At 42.8% G+C, this 15,394-nt stretch overlaps 1 long non-coding RNA gene across 1 annotated transcript; it reads left to right on the top strand.

Annotated features, from left to right (window-relative positions):
* The first annotated feature begins 1,800 nt into the window (after positions 1–1,800).
* Positions 1,801–6,649, top strand: LOC144179305 (uncharacterized). The gene is made up of 4 exons (XR_013324200.1): positions 1,801–3,192; positions 3,388–3,533; positions 3,626–3,748; positions 4,804–6,649. It is a non-coding gene; the product is annotated as an uncharacterized LOC144179305 (long non-coding RNA).
* Positions 6,650–15,394: the final 8,745 nt, after the last annotated feature.

The raw sequence follows: 15,394 nt of genomic DNA, 5'->3' as shown, positions 1-15,394 counted from the left end.
ATCAACTGGAACAATGACCAGCATATACATTAGGTGCTTCTTGACCCAAGATGCACGTGCGCGTTTAATATACACACGCACACCGCACATAAAATTTAATGAACTTCGCCGACATCTATGAAACTGCCTTGCAGCAGTTAACTTTCATAATACGGCTAAGCTGTAGTTTTAGTGATGTTCTTTGACAGAAAACGAAATCCCACTTTTTTGTCAACGCCGTACAAAGCATTAAAAATGTCGAGAGGAGGATATCTTAGGCAAAAGAAGAAATTGCACGAACCCATTTCCAGGTGTTCTGCGGCACCCAAACCGCTTTCGTGAACATCGTATCTTTCTAATTTGAGGCGTCAAGTACAAAATCACCAGTGACTTCAATTTGAGAAGGACTAAACGTCTTCCCTTCCCCCGTCTGCCGTTCGGGCAAAGCCATAGCTGCTATAGCGCTGAAGAATTCGTGGTGCTTTTGTGAGCACCTTCATAACGAAATACTTGTTGAGGCTATTACATGTTATGCATCTGGTTTACAAAGCTTCGCAGAAACAGCAGTTTTTGTTCAACGCTCAGTCATCATATCGCTGTGGTGTAGTACGCGCTCAATGGTACTTAGTCCACGTTACTTGTGTTCTGATGGGGTGCATACATAATGGTAACCGACTGCGTCACATTTTACACCGCACACATCATGCTACGCATGCAGTTATATGCTTAGAAGTTCGTTTTTGTATTTTGTCTCGTCTCGGCTGTTAATTTTCACAAGCAAAAACGAAAGCCTCTTTGCAGAAAGAGAACGACTCAAAACCTGGAGAACTAAATCTACCCCGCGGCATCTGCCTTACATTCTATATATTTATACTTAAATGGCATTCTTATTTCAAATTATTCATTGCAGTATCGGGAAATCCGCAGTGTTACCCTAATGTTGTTACTTGCCATAGTAATTCAAGTTCACCGAATGACCGGCCGTCTCCTGCTGGTCCCCCCGTTGCTGTTTTCCTGCACTATTGGTGTTCATGAAGAAAAACAGCTGGAAAACGGGCAGATGTATTATTACTCGCTAATTAGCTATGTCACACTGAATTCACTATACGGAAGTAGTTTTCTATAACGTGGGTACAAAGAGCGTCGCAGTATATATTATTGGTATTGGAAAGGCTTGTTGTCAGGAGAACGCAGTCAATAAAGAAGCGTCGTTTTGTTTTCACTGCAAACAACGAAGTAATGCTGTCATCAAAGTTTATGCACACATACCGCACGCACTCACGGCCCGCGGCGAGAAAAAATTTTAGCCCAACTTTAAAAATGGGTAATATCTGAGCTCTTTGTTCCAGCCTCAGAGCCGCATAGACGTCCGCTTAGAGGCCTACTCCCATTTTCCTAAGCAAATAAAAGCGATCAAGGGTGCCGAGTTTGTGATCTCTTCCGCGGACTGGTCACTGGCCACGGCGTGCATCGCCCAAACCACGGAGGAAGGAAAAGTTGGCCGAAACCATTACGAAACGACCGCCACTTCAGTGCGGCATGCCGTGCGCATGCGTCGGCAGCCGCAAGGTCACGCCGTTTGCGTTAATGCATGGTATAGTGGGAAGGCAACGGGTACAACGACGATGAGTGAAAAACAGGACTGCGTCAACCATTTAAACGGCAGCAGCGCCCCTATCTCTCAGCGTTCACTGCGCTAGTTTTACGTTCTTCTGCATGCAGCGCCACAAGTGGCGTTCTACAGCAGTTTTCTCGATTACTCGCGTTATGCGCCTGATGTACTAGAGGCATTGCAATCACAGTGGCGGGAACCGTTATTGCAGTTTGGTTGTGGCGTGAAACTGCGGATTTCTTCATATCCTCGGGCTGTATTTACTGTTCGACAAAATGTAGTTTCGCCAGGAGGCTCAAAAAAGGTCAGTGCTGCTTATTTATGTTCTGGTAACGGTTGTTGTTCATTGACTTGTTCATCACTGAGTCCGATAAACATGCCGCTCCCATGCCTGTTGTTCGTGTTCAAGAAACGTTTGCTGCGTGTTTGTGGGTCTGAGTCGGCTTGACATTTCTGACTGCGTACGTTGGCTAGTGCTATTTAGAAAGTTGCTGCTGCGCGCATTTCTCGAGTCTGCATGTCCCCTTACGGTGTGGTGTTGCTTAGTTGTATATTGACGGTTGCTGTTCCAGTCAGCGGTACTAAATCTTCTCGGGTTAGTCGCTCGCTATTGTCTCGCGCGCACGCACTGAACAACTTGTAGCGCCTGTCTTTAGACTTATCGGCATTTTCAAACTTTCGTGTTAATTGCGTTGTGTTGGTCTGCTGAGATCCATAAATTTACTGTGCTAATCGCGCTATTCCGCCTCATGTTAATGTGCGTTCAAGGCGTTAGCAGCAGCACTGCTTACGTTTATCTGTGCTGTGTGTGTAGTTGTTCCCGGTTTCTTCCAATGCCTTCGCTGAATTCAGATGTTCTATTTACACTAGTCAACTTTAGTTGGCTCCCTGACGTGTAGTGAAATGCAAGGGAAAGTGGTTGTCTGAGCAGTAGCGTAGTGACAAAACGTTCCTTTTTTGGAGGGGAAGGCAGGTGGGAACACGCAGAAAGTGTGGTGCCGTTTCTATGCTGTCAATGTCAGTGGTAACCTGAGACCTCAGAATAATTAGCCATAAAGCTCACGTGTGGACTATTAGAAGTTTTAACGTCACAAAGTAAGTTTAAAAATAATTCATTCCTGCCATTTTATGCTATCAATGTCAGTGGCAGCTAGAGAGTTGGAATAATTTTTGAAACGCTCAGGTGCAAAGTTGTTGAATCATGATGTGCACCAAACATTAATCCATTTTTGTTCTCCTTTGAACGTAGAAATTATGCTGTAAAAGTAGATTGCTACATTCTGTATTCATACTCTATGACCTGTTCAGAAAGAGTCTGTGGCTGACTGTGGAGACATTTGGCCCTCCACTGATAGGTTGTGACAAATGTTTTTGTTCCTCTGCAAAAAAAATGAAAACAAATTATTTCCATTCTTTACATGCTCCTGCGAAGTCATGGCTGTGGCATTTACTGGCTGAAGACATCTTCGGCATGCTGAAGGGTCGTCGGGGAGAGTGTGGCGGATTATGAATGCCCTGTGGAGCTCATAAGCCACAAAAGAGTACCTTTTGAGTCGCGCATATTGTGCAGATATTCACCAGTTCGCTTAGACCAAGGACAGGTGAGCTCAAAGTATGTTCAAATATTTTTATATCTCAAATTGTTTAGCAAGAAAAGGTTACCAGGGCTTCCGCTGTAAAAAAGACATTCGACTTTCGTGGAACAAATCAGACATTGTTCAATATTTTCTCGTGCTCCCTGGGTAAAGCAAGGCATAAATTTATTCTCTGATATTTTTGTGCTGTTTATTTTCTAGGCAATACGGCGAAGATAGACCTGAAACAGCTGTACAAGGAATGCATATGGCTTTTTTAATTGTATTTGGATCCCTTCTTGGAAGTGTATCATCAGAAGGCAACACATTAAAGCTCTTGCACGGGATGAAATCATTGCATTCTACAAGTAAGTACGCACTGCCATTTTTTGGTCTTTCATGGCGCGTTGTTAGGTAGTTTCTTTGTAACTAATGATTTGAAGCTTGAACTTCTTTTCAGTGACAGCTTGGCCTGTGGCTCAAGGTGACAGTAGGAGCTTTTCGGAACACGTTAGCGAAACTTTCCTGGAAGTGCACTTTGAGACGTCCCTGGCAGAAACACCCGGGTCTTAATTTTGGTTGGGTAAGCTGGCATTTTGTTTTTGCGGGACTCAATTTCTGGGGCTGTTCATCCTAATAAAATCTCTCTGTTAACAAGTTATCGTGAACGCCAATATTGGCCATTGTGTTCACATTCCGCCTATGACGGATGCTCCAACACTGGCAAAAAAACCCCACTATTTTGTATTTAAGTTTTGTAAATATTCAGCTTTTACGCCTTGAGAGTTGTTGCTGTGATTTGCGAGCACCACGGACACGCCCAACGTGGTTGCTGCTACATCAATACGGTGGCAACTGACGATTTAAATTTCCCGCTTTTAATACGCCCGTAGCACCAATAATACTCCCAAATACAGCCGTAGCATGAGTAATGCTTGCATTGGATTTTTACAGGTGGTTAAATAAGGGGTAATTGTTTTTTAAGGGAATTGTTTAGAGCACAGAAAGTGTCGTCGGCAAGAAAATGTGCTATAGTTGTGATTTATAAGAAAATTGTGCAACAGCCTAGTTCAGCATTAGTCAGCTCATCTTCTGCCTCATACCACTACGAACCATGGAGGTAATACATATCGAGAGGCAAATATTTTAGGTGGAATCAATTCCCCCAAAAATTTCTGCCACAGTGCGATATTTATGATTTCCTGTGACTGGCCATTTATTTCTTTGCGGTAGACACATCGTTTAGCTTTAAGTTATATTAAGCCAGCCTCACTACAGCATTCTAGGGAGTACATTATACAATACAGAGAATATTTTTTGCAGAGAGAAGGTGTGTAAAATATAATGCCAAAAGGTGATTATAGTAATTATTATTTGATTAATAAACGAAATCTCTCAAGGATAAAAAACCTTATATTCAGGATACCGAGGCAGCAAGGTGGGATACTTTCCAGAATCAGGGCAATTTCATTGATTGTCTGTGGTGATATTGTTTAGCGCACTTTCACCTTTAGCAGCACTTCCAGAAAAAAACCCAAGAAATCACTGATTTTAAATCAATTACTGTGTTATAAAAGGGCCTAAGCAACTCACTCATTTAAAGCAACCATGTAACAAAATAATCTTGTTTCCTTGAAGGTACATGAGGTGAGCAGTAAGTCTTCTCGAGGCCCGGTTATTCTGAGAAGGGACTGGCGCCATCAATATTGGTCGCAAGAAACACATCACGGATTCGCCGCCTGCATTGTCACTTCAGGATGTGGTCATCCTCTTCGCCGTATATGTCATCTTTTTCATCGTGTCATCATGTTCTTATGGTTGTGTGCCTTTGAAGAGTTCTTGGGACTTTTGCAGGGAGTTCTTGGAAAGCATGAGAAATTTGACAGTGGCCTGGTGTCATTTAAGTTGGAGTCTCTGTTGAAATACTTCAAGTGTTCAGCTCTACTTGGGATTTTAAATTATTGGTAGAGGTTAAAGTATCTCTTGAAAGGCATGAAGGAGGTCAGATGAAAGGCATGAAGGGGGTGAAATCAGATGAAGAGGTTTAAGTTACTGGCACATGCAAGTTTCATGTCAACTGAACACTGAAGTCGTGCCTTATTTTTCATCATTGGCACAATGCGCAGGCTATCTTTGAATCTATAGTGGGTGTTAATGTAGTTCATGGCACCGCATTGTAACGTCCTATTATTCAAGTGTAGCTCATGAGATTTTTTTTTCGTGGCAGTGCTGCTGTTGATGCAAAAGTGACAGTGCTTATTTACGGAGATGGCTTCCGCCTTCATTGATAAATTTTAGTACTGTAAGTGAGCTGACACCCATGCCGTAGAAGAATTTAAAATGTGCGTATTTGGCTTGAACAAGTCTTCTCCTTTGAACAAAGTTGCATTTCTTGCTTGGCAGAAGCAGGGCTTTGGTCACAATTACACTGACAGCAAGACGGGAGGGTTTTTATAGCACGCAACTGTGAATTTTACCTAAGGTAAAACGTTGAAGCTCGAAAAAATGCTTTCAAGTCTGCTTTGTAAAACTGGTCCCCTGTATGATTCAACGCTGGCTTGTTTGCTTCTTAAGGATGTCTGACTTGATCCCGCTTGAATCGATGACGTATATAATTAGTCTGCTTGTTAAATTTTAATATGTGTAACATGCTTCCGGCTACCTGGTTTGCAAAATTATATGAGATTCACGCTGGATTTTGTGAGATTTCCTGGGATGGATTATTTTAAACAACTAAAAATTGCTAAGTAAAGTAACGTCCCTTAAGTCAAAGGCCTTTTCAGGACGCTCATAAAGTCTATTTTGCCTACAAATAGCTTGATGTTACACTTACGTCTGGTGTCAGGAAACTACTATCTTTAATGATCATGTTTTAATTGTGGCATACTGCCGCATGTGACCTCTCGTGTCAAAATGTTTTATCGTTAATCTTGGCTCGAGCGTTGTTTTCCTAAACTCTTGCACTGCACTGTTGTAGGTTTGTGATAATACAACCGTGTATGGCTTGTTTTTAGGCCTTTCCCTACAATTTAATAGCAAACTGCATTTTCCCAAACAGTTATGCGTAAACATAGTATGGCAAGCGCAATGAGTAATTCCACCTTTGAATTACCTTGGTTTATCTGATAAGACAGCATATTTGACGCTCACTGTTGTATAATGTCTGTGTCAGTGCCGCGGTAGACGCACACGTCTATTTATTTGTGAAGCAGTTGACCTTAATACCGTCTTTATTAACCATGTTTTTGAGTACAAGTGAATATGTGAAAATGCCACTTGGAGCCTAGTGTTATCGTTATGAGTGTTATCGTTATGGTATTTATTGCTTGTACGTTGGTCATTTTCTGTGCAATTTAAAATAGACAGCTATTCAAATCTGAAATGTATGAATACTAACACCCAATAAAGTTGTATAGTATGTTGAAAAGCAGTGTATGAGTCATAATAGTTTGTTTCGTGCGTATTTTAATGTAAGTATATTGTTTCTTTTACATGCAGCTGAAACCCAGAACAGGATTCTGCGGGTGAAGCTAAAGACTGTGTGCCGCTCTAGGTGCCTCAGACCAACTTTTATATGGAACTGTGCTCCGATAGGCAACTGTTGGGAACTGTCAGGGACTACACTGCTGCGGTGGTTTCTGCTTTCCAATTGTTGGTATCACTGCGGGTCATATATCAAGGCTGTGTTAAAATGGTGCTTGCGGTTTCCTGCTGATACCAATGCATCCGCCAGCCTGGCATATGACCTCGGTGTATACCGACAGGAAAGCAGAAATATTGGAAAAGTGGAGTCCCATAGACAGCTTCCCAATGCCTATAGGAACACCGTTTTATATAAACAGCTGGTCTGAAGGTACCTGGAACGGCGCACCGGATAAATTCCATAATGATTTTACATGGATCAATGTTCCAGTAACTTAAAGTACCCTTTTATTTGGAACAGTGATCCGCATACTTTTATTTGGAACACGGATCCACATAATTGCGTTGCAAAAATATGTGGTGCACTGTTCCACTTAATTTTCAGGATATGTGGAACACGGTTCCAATTATATAACTGGAACTTTTTTGCAAAAAAGTTCCAGTTACTAAGTGGATCTTACGTGGAACCAGATTAAGAGTGTACGAGCGATGCCCACCTTTATCACTTTTATGATAAATGACTCTGGCTACCACGGGAGGCGTGTGGTGCCAAGATACGGCGAGTGCCAACATACGGAGCAAGTGCCAACAAACGGCGAGCGCTATGCGAACGCGGGAAAATTCAACTGAATTCCATGTCCATAGGGATGCAAAGTAAAAAAAAATGGTGGCCTCTTTATCTGCATGCTAGGGCAAAACTCTCAAAACAATTTTTGGGCAACTGGATTGGCAGAATTTGCAAGCAAATACGAATTGAATATATCAATGGGCTGGGTAGGTATTGAGGGATGTGTAAAAACAACGTTTACCCGAAATCCGGCATGCCTGTATTAGGTGGGTGTCATAAAAAATGTTGTAAAATAGTGTTTAGATACCTGAGTAAGTTACCTAGCTCAACAAAAAACAGCTCAGTATCTCAAATTAAAGTATCAGAAATTAATACCTGAAAAACTATTGCACCGCTTTCCACTCTTCCCATGGTGGAATTTTTGAAAATTTTAGCAACGTTGAGTTCCAACACCGTAATCACAATGTGCTCATGAAATTTGAAGCCGTTTGAACCAGCAGTTTGGCTAGGCGTGGACATGACCTGTTGGCCTTGTCGGCTCGTCAGGCGTCATTTGTAAAAAAGAATTTGGCCCTTTCGCCGGCTTCGCAGGACGAAATCCTAAAAACTGATTTCTGCATTTGTATGAGTAACCTATACTAGCAAAAATCAATTGGATGAAAGAATAACTGAAACATTTTTGGGGAATCTTTAAGAACACCAATTTTGTTCCGGAATGAGGAATCACCTCGATAGTGTTGGTTAGGGCGAAATGCTAAAACTACATTTTAGATACTCTTAAAGCCTACACATATCAGTAAGAAACACTTTGATAAGTGAACGGGTGACCGACATAATCCCGAATTTACAAAAACACAATTTCGCCCTTTTCCTCGGTTACCAGTGCAATTTCCGTATATGAGTCAGTCAGTCAGTCGGTCGGTCGGTCGGTCGGTCGGTCGGTCGGTCGGTCGGTCGGTCGGTCGGTCGGTCGGTCGGTCAGTCAGTCAGTCAGTCAGTCAGTCAGTCAGTCAGTCAGTCAGTCAGTCAGTCAGTCAGTCAGTCAGTCATTCGGGCACTTCTCTTTATATGTATAGATAGCAGGGTATAATAACGGTACTATTTTCCGGTTTTGCCTGTATACCGCTATAAGAGGACAAGCGGTAGTACCTTGCGAAGCCCGGATGGGCCACTATACTAATGATACTAATGGGTACAACACATGTTTAGGTATTTCTTACTCTCCATAATTAAGTAGTTCACCGTGAATTTGTGCACAATCATTGTGCAATAGATGCAGTATTTCGTTTGCTATCGCAAAAATTAAGCAACCATTATTTTTATAAAGGAACACTGCAAATATCAGTTACGTACTGATTTCCTGCTTCACATTTGCGTAATCTTTTGTTCTTGTTCAACAATGTTCACAAGTAGGAAGTTTAGATTTTGCTGTGGGTATATAAACGTATACTGTGCACCTGCTGTTTCATTTTGGTCGAGTATCTGAATCGAGCCACAGACAGATGGACATACAGACAGACCAAAATTTTCGCGTTTAGGTAGTCCAAGGAAGACTATTGTTTTAAAAAAAACAATTTGGATATATCAGCGCGCTGTATACTTATTGAGTAATTTGTAAAAATCTGCAGTTTTCCCAAAGTTCAGATTCTCCCCATTCAGGGAGTGTTATCGAAAAATCTCGTACAACCGTGTTTAGATGCCCGAGTAAGTTACCTATATCATCAAAAACCAGTTAGATACCTCAAATGGCCTTCGATAAAAAAATAAATATCTGAAAAATAATTTCACCACTTTTCACTCTCTCCGTAATGTAATGTTTAAAATTTTCAGCAATATCGACGCCCTACAGCATAATTACAACGTATTCATAAACCTTAAGCCTTTTCAACCAGTATTTTGGCTTGGCGTTGACATCACCTCTTAGGCCTCTTCGCCTCGCCAGGCGCGTCATTTAGAAAAAATTCCTGTGACGGCCCACCATTGATATGGTGGGACGAGCGATATCACTGTTTCGGTGCAGCAGTTTTCTTTGTTAGTGCAATTGATGCCACGCTGGCGATTTCTCTCTCAGGCACTCAAATGGGTGCGCCTGTATTTACCGCTTCAGAGTGTCCGAACTCCTGGAAATTACATGCAACTATCGAAGGGTGGTCCGCAGGCAGGTCCGTCGCTGTAAATGACAAGATGCCCAGCCGCTTTCCTTTCAAATTATTGTGACGCTCTCCCAAATTGTCATTAAAATATCTCCCAGTGTAGCCTGTACCACATGCCAAATATTCAGGGTAAGGCGTCCATCACGCGTTCTCTCTAATTCAGCTAGGGTTTTTGGTGTTTCTATAAAGCATTTCCTCGCAACATTGGCGTCACACTAAACATGAAAAACTTTTGTAGCGTGAGCTACATTGGCCGAGGTTGAGCTGTTTCGCGTGGCTCCTGGAGAGCTGTGCTGCGCATGCGCGAGGAGCAGTGACGTCTCACGGCGCACAACTTGGATTGGATTGTATTGGAAATGTATTGGATTGGATTGGAAATCGTTTTAGCAGTAGTAAGCATGATAATCAGCTAATCCTAGACAACCAGGAAACCTAAGAATAACCAGTTGAACCTTAGCTCACGCCACGTATATCCGGGCATAGCCGAGCTAAGGCCCTGTCAACTTTTTGTTTAGATCTCGTCAGCTCCACAATTAAATAACTATGGAAACTGGATTTCGCAAACGTTTATATGGACGATCAGCTGCCGACACCTGCAGAGGTGCAACAGAGATGCCAAAAATTCCCTCCGAAACCGTTTGTATGTGTTGAGCACGGCGCATGACAATATGCATTAAAATAAGGCACAACCTACACTAAGAAGATAGAGGCAGAGGTGCAGCAGAGATGCCAAAAATTCCCTCCGAAACCGTTTGTATGTGTTGAGCACGGCGCATGACTATATGCATTAAAATAAGACACAACCTACACTAAGAAGATAGTTCCTAAACGTTTACAGGAAGCACTAATAAGCGGAAAGTGTCGAAGTCGTTGTCAGCAGAGTCTGCAAGAATGGCTCTTTTCGCTGGCGCAAGTGCGCAAAAAATCGGACTGATCATTGCGTAAACGGGGCACAAAGGACGACGGGAATTTCTCATATGCCCACAAAAAGTGGGGCAACATAGCGTAATACGTGTGAGCATTCTGCTGCTTTTGAAACGGACATTGGGGGCTAGTCATCCTGGAGCAATTAACCTCAGCACTTCGGGAGTTTTTTAACCTATCCGGTTAAAGTTCCCTTTAGAGAGAACTCTTCCACGTAAAAAAACGGCTACAAACACTGTATCGTAGTGCCAACAAGCAGAAAATGCGTTATTGGACGCTATGTTCATGCAGCACAGATTGCCTCTTTTCTTTGTTCTAGTTCGTAGCACTACCTCAAACACGCGCGATAAATTTCTGCAATCCCAATGTGTTAATGCTCTGTTATACCAATGCATGTCAAACACCCGGACTCCCTAGCGATACTTCGGTCACTATACTTGGTTCTTTTCAAAATGAGGCAATAGCATTCTGTTACTAATTTTAATAACGATCGGCATTATATCTATCTTGGTTTTTTAATGGAATTCATTTGCACCTGGTGTATTTACCTGACTTTCAGGATCCCTTCGGTGGCAATAGGGGCAAGTTTCAGCACGATGCGCTGCTGCAACGACTGCAAGATCTGAAGCAACGAGTGATGGAAAGAAACAACACGGCCTATACAGAAGCAGAAAATTGACTGAGTCCGAAGCCCTCTGGCACAAATTTTCCCAAATTCCGCATGGATGGTTATCTGCGCTCGTGTGGCTGCTGCAGAACGCAACGATATATGGTGGCTGCCTCGCTCTACACGGAAGTTTGCAGAGCCCGGGGCGCTGTATAAAATTCTTTAGATTGCGGTAATATAATTACACTGTCATAAATGAGTCACGTTTCTTATTTGACAACTGAAGCCACAGGAAGGGGTGCCCGGCTCGTATATGGTGCAGGAGTACGATGAGGGTAGACAAATAGCACTGGTGCATACCTTTTTTCATGCACTGACGTGACGACGCAGTCAGTAGGACTACTAGGCAGCCAGCGGTACCATGTCTATCTAGTGTATTTTCATTGCGCCAAGGTCATCCACGATTTCCTTGTATCCCTGGCTTATCAATGTGCAAGATATTTAGCGGTGCGGTTAGGGTGTACGCTCAGTATAATAAATCTGCAAAGGGTGAAACGGGAGAGGTACATCTCCCCTGCGCCAGTAGTGTTCTTCTTGTGGTTGGACTTTCCGCAGTTATATGCTTGCTGTACCAGACGCTCTCGGGAATTGACTCGCTATCGGCTTAAAAATTTGATTGTTTATAAGACTTGTAATGCGTTCTCTGCCAACAAGTTACATTGGGGGTTGTGGTGATAGGTGTCTGCTTTTGCACAGAGCACTCCTCAAGTTTCCTTTGTATTGGAAAAAACGCACGTTGGACCCCGAAGTTGAATAAGCCCAAGAAGCAAAAATAATTATAGTTATTATCAAGTCATCTAAATAAATTGTTCATACTGCAATCCCTGTTCTGATCCTGCTCCCCAACCTTGCCACAAGTGCAATGAAGTGCCGTGGTCTTCCACGAATAGCGAGACTATCATCACCTGCTTACTCGACTGCCCACGCTAGAAAGCCTCCGGAATGACACGCAAGTGTTTCTTCTGAGGTGCTAGATTATAACGTGACTGCCGCTTTCTCCTCTGCTGGGGTTAGAGAAAAGTAGGAGAAAACGCACCTATGACCTACTCAAAAATCGGCATTGCTTCTTACAGAAGCACAGTTTTCTTGCACCGTTGCGTAAGATCATCCGTCAAATGGGTTCCGGCAGGTGGCAATGGCAGAATGTGGTCTATTCGATGTTCTTGGCAAAATTGTGTTGATCTGTGCTTACGTAAAAACCAAAATACTATGCAAGTACTGAAAACAAGACAGTCCTATCATGCTGGTCGTTGTGCTATGCCGGCTAATGCAATAGAGCAGTGCTGGCGGCTAAAGCGTGCGGAAGCTATGCAGTAGGTCCAGGATCGGATTGAAGCCCTCGAAGGGTATAAGTAAAAACTTTCGCTTTCGCAACTAGTGTGCGCTGAAGACCATTGTTGCATTTGAACGACGAGGATAACTTTGGCACCTTATTACTTTGCTATGCCACAAAACTCTACTGGGGGCGGGACCCAACAGTTTTAATAAGGGCACGATTGCGTGGAGGCTAAAGTATTGTGTTGCCACGCACGACATCGTGGTTGAGATTTCCGATGTGATGGATGTTTTCGTTAAGAGGACTAAAAATAAAACTCAGGAGGTTAGCTCTATGAAATAGACTCGTAGTAATACCAAACCATTAGTCACCTAGGTAGGTCGATCATACGTGCAGGAAGATTATTCAGGAAATGACGGATGGCTAAAAGAATGAACAACAGGTGAAAAAAGTCCGAATTGATGCATTCTGTCCCAGGATTAGTCTTGTAAACAAAGTAAAGTAATCCAGTGGAACTGAAATTGGCGTACATTTTGTCTGGGTGTGGATGGAAACCGGCGCCTTCGGAAGGCGAAATCAGCACGCATTCCGCTCGCACATACCCAAGCTCCATTTTTCGAGCTGTCAAAAAGTAGGTCTAGCAATATACGGAATTCCATATATTACACACATGTAATATGTCCATATGAAAACGACAAGTATAGCTTGGGGTCAATCAATTGCTCGCTGGGCACATGAAACGGTTTTACAATTGATCCTGTAAGTACAAGTGCACTCTACAAGAAGTGAAGTATCTGAAACGATCCTGAACTAAATTTAAATGGTGACTTGATTCCTGTCCAAAAGGAACACAAGTTTTTAGGTGTACTCTTTGGTAAAAACTCGCATTTATTCCAAACATCAAGGAACGCAAACAAATATGCTTAAAAACAAACATTCTGAAGGCCTTCTCACGCAATGCAGTCTAATGGTGCAGACGAAGAACTCCTTCCGCGGGCCTATACTGCCTTGGTCGGAAGTAGGTTTGACTAAGAGAGTGTCATTTATGGGTCAGCCACAAAAACAACACAAAAGATACTTGATCCAGTGCTTTGCTTCGGTCTTCGCCTTGCGTTGGGTGCTTGAGCCCTGCCCACAGTCCGTATAATGAATGTAACTTACCGTGCCTGGAACATCAAGGAATGTACACAAATTTGTTATATGCTTCTAGGTTTTAATCATTGCATACTCATCCTTCTAAACCAGTGTTTAACGATACATCCTCAACACAGCTCTTATTAAATTGTCCATCGGTTTTCTGTCCTTCTCACTGAGGATGAGAGAGGAAACTTCTCGTCTTTCCATTTGCTTTTTAGATGGGTGCACATCACTGTTTACTAAAATTTTACCACCATGGAAACTGTTGCCTGGTGTGACATATATTTTAAGAAACTTAATATAAACCGAGTGCCAAGAAGCACGATTTTGCAAAACTTCTTGTCTTTGCAGCACAAATATAAGAGACGCAGTTTTACAGTGACCCACCGAAAACTTCCACTGTGGTGTCTTGTGCTGGTCATGGACAAAACTTTGATGCGTGTTGAACCATGAGCACACACACATCATGATTTTCTCAGCAGAAGCATATGGCATATTACTCATGGCCCACATTCATGAACACAAAACTCCAAATTCCATCATATATGTATATTCTTTGGGCGTTGTCCGCGCTTTGTCATCTCACAAGTCGTGCAAAAACGGCAATGTCAATCTGGTTTGTAACACCATCATGTCTTCATAGGCCAAAAATCTCTAACTGGTTCTGTGCTGGGTTCTAGACGACGTTGGGATCACAGGCACTGAGGTGGCTGATGAGTAAGTTGGCTGATGAACAAGCTGGCTTCTAATTATGCAATATTAGGTAATGCATAACAAGATGACGGCAAAGAAAAGACCTTATATTTATGCAATGTTAGCTACAGTCCTGTCTCGTAATATGGACCCCGCTAATATAGACACCCCGCAATATGAACGAAATTTTCTGCCACCGGTCTCTCACCACGTAATTATGCTCCATAATATAGGAACCCGCAGTCCGGACTGTGGATGGCCATTTTGGTGGCGAAGTGGGTAAATACAGGCATTTTTGTCGCGCGTCCACAAAGCAAAAATAGAAACAATGATTGGAGACCCCTAGAGGCCCCAGAGGGTACACTGGGGCCTCTGTTGGCCGAATCATACACCGCTGGTCGAAGCATACAAAGCCGGGGCATGCATTTATCCCGGTACTCTCTTCCTTTCAGTACCATCGAATTAGAGCGGGAACATTCATGAGCAGCGAACAATAATCTTGGGTAGTGATTACAGGCTGACGTCCTATTTCTATCGAACAAGATTTCCGGTGCGGCATACGCGGGAAAGAGCAAATCCTGAGGCTCAGCACACGATGAGAGGACGATAATTGTTCGTGCCAGTATTTGATGCGCATGAAAGGCAAAAGTGTACGCTTCTCTCGCCAGTTCGACGGAGGCAATGGCTGGTGTTAAGCGTAAATGGGCCGAGATTTCCACTCAGCTGAAAAAAAATTTTTTTCGAAAGTCCGACTACTTCAGCATGTGTTCCCTGATGTTTGTGTTTTTTCCTTGATTCGTTATTATGGACAACTCACATTATGAAAGATTTTTCTGGGGAACAGAGCCGTCCATATTAACAAGATATGACTGCACAATGCTTTCCGTTTCCAGTAGGTGTTGTCTTCAATTGGGTTATTCCATGTCTTGACAGGGGTAATCCACTATTCAGCGACTTACGGAATATCATTCCCCAAAACGCAAATTTATTTACCGGTCCGACTGCTCAATCGTCTCCTCCAAGATCATTTGGCCTCAATTCAGCAAGGTACTACTATATACACAGATTCTTCTCAACGTGATAAAAAATACGGAATAGGTATATTTTCTTCCTCTCTCAACTGGTCTTTTTCGGTTCGGCGTGTTGGTTTGATGAATTTATTCTATGCC

This window comes from Haemaphysalis longicornis, unplaced genomic scaffold, assembly GCF_048455015.1.
Source record: "Haemaphysalis longicornis isolate Haplotype H1 unplaced genomic scaffold, Haemaphysalis longicornis Haplotype H1 scaffold_4, whole genome shotgun sequence".
Lineage (NCBI taxonomy): Eukaryota > Metazoa > Arthropoda > Arachnida > Ixodida > Ixodidae > Haemaphysalis > Haemaphysalis longicornis.
Note: the sequence above shows the minus strand (reverse complement) of the source record. Positions and strands in the feature narration are given on the sequence as shown.